Source organism: Capra hircus, chromosome 11 (genome assembly GCF_001704415.2).
Source record: "Capra hircus breed San Clemente chromosome 11, ASM170441v1, whole genome shotgun sequence".
NCBI lineage: Eukaryota > Metazoa > Chordata > Mammalia > Artiodactyla > Bovidae > Capra > Capra hircus.
Genome location: NC_030818.1, coordinates 45,740,361 through 45,742,300, shown reverse-complemented (window position 1 = coordinate 45,742,300; position 1,940 = coordinate 45,740,361). Strand labels below are relative to the sequence as shown.

Sequence of the window (1,940 nt, the reverse complement as noted above, 5' to 3'; positions counted from 1 at the left end):
ATCTCTAATGGCAAGTCTAATACTACTGTAATTTTTGAAATTAAAACATTTTTATTTTTAGAAACATTTTGGGTTTACAAAAACTGAGCAGAAAGTACAGAACAGATTTATTTTAAATTGGTGCCAGAAATTTTTTACCTTCTAAATTCTGCTTATGATCAGCTTCATTGTCATTATCATCATTCTAATCATCAGATTGTCTTCATTCTTTTTTTTTCCTTAAAATCTTTACGTTTGAGACAGAAGTGTTACAGGTACACATGAGAAAGCAATACATGATCCCAGTTGAAAGTGAAGACGATCTAGTCAGAAAGTTTTTACACCTGTCAGCTAATGCTGACGCTCTGATTATGATATGCCGCGGGGCTCAAAGAAATGGTAATTAGTATTCCTCTCCTTTCTCTCCCTTTCCTTCAACAGAATCCACACCAACCTCCTCATAATCCTTCTCAAGGGCAACCATGTCCTCACAGGCCTCAGACCTTCCTCCATGCCCTCACCCACATACCACTGAACAAAGGCATGCTTGGCACACATCGGGTCAGCTTGTGGTCCAGGCAAGCCCAGACCTCAGTGATGGCTGTGGTGTTGCTCAAGATGCACATAGTTCACTGGACTGGTCAAATCTCCACCAGGTACCACAGTGGGAACCTAGTAATTAATGCCAACCTTGAAGTCAGTGGGGCACCAGGCCGCAGACTGTGAGATGCACTTGGTCTTGATGGTGACAATGGCAGTACAACATCTTTGGGAACCTCGTCACCATAGTACAACAGGCAGCAGGCCATGTATTTACCATCACGAGGGTCACTTTTCACCATCTGGTTGAATGGCTCAAAGCAAGCATTGGTGATCTCTGCTGCAGAAAGCTGTTCATGGTGGGCTTTCTCTGCAGAGACGACAGGGGTATATGTAGCCAGAGGGAAGTGGATGCGGGGATAGGGCACCAGGTTGGTCTGGAACTCTGTCAGACCCACAGTCAGGGCTTCATCAGACCTCAGGGAAGCAGTGATGGGGGACACTATCTGGATAATAGGCAGTTAAGATTTGTGTAGGTTGGGTGCTCAATATCGAGGTTTCTACAACAGGTGTCATAGATGGCCTAATTGTCTACCATGAAGGCATAATCAGATGCTCCAGGATGCTGTGGTGGTGAGGATGGTGTTGTAGGGCTAAACTACAGTTGTGGAAACCTGGGGGGCTGGGTAAATAGAGAATTCCAGCTTGGACTTCTTGCTATAATCAACAGAGAGATGTTCCATCAGCAGGGAGGTAAACCTAGAACCAGTTCCCCCACCAAAGCTGTGAACACCAAGAAGCCCTGAAGACCTGTGCACTGGTCAGCCAATTTCCAAATTCGGTCTAAGACAAGGTCAACGATCTCCCTGCCAATGGTATAGTGACCTCAGGCACAGTTATTGGCAGCATCTTCTTTATCTGTGATAAGCTGCTCAGGGTGGAGGAGCTGGAAGTAGGTGCCAGTGTGAACCTCATCAATGACTGTGGGTTCCAGGTCTACAGACACTGCCCTGGGCACATGCTTGGCAACACCTGTCTCGCTGAAGAAGGTGTTGAAGGTGTCATCTCCTCCCCCAATAGTCTTATCACTTGGCATCTGGCCATCAGGCTGGATGCTGTGTTCTAGGCAGTAGAGCTCCCAGCAGGCATTGCCAATCTGGACACCAGCCTGGCCAACGTGGAAGGAGATGCTCTAACATATGGTGGCTATAGGTCAGCAGGCACAGGCAATAGTAGACACCAGGTCCCAGTTACCATTCCTGACAATCTAAGAGTCAAGGTAAGTAATGTACTCTGTCTTCACTCTTTAGCTATGTACTCATTATTTAGCTAATTCTCCAAAAGTCTGATGGAAATTCTGAGCTTGATTTTTTCCACCTTTTACTGTATAAAAGAATAGGCTAGTCAGGCACATTATCAGG

The 1,940-nt window shown here is 45.8% G+C and overlaps 1 pseudogene; it reads right to left on the bottom strand.

Annotated features, from left to right (window-relative positions):
• LOC102176697 lies at positions 383 to 1,702 on the bottom strand (annotated as a pseudogene).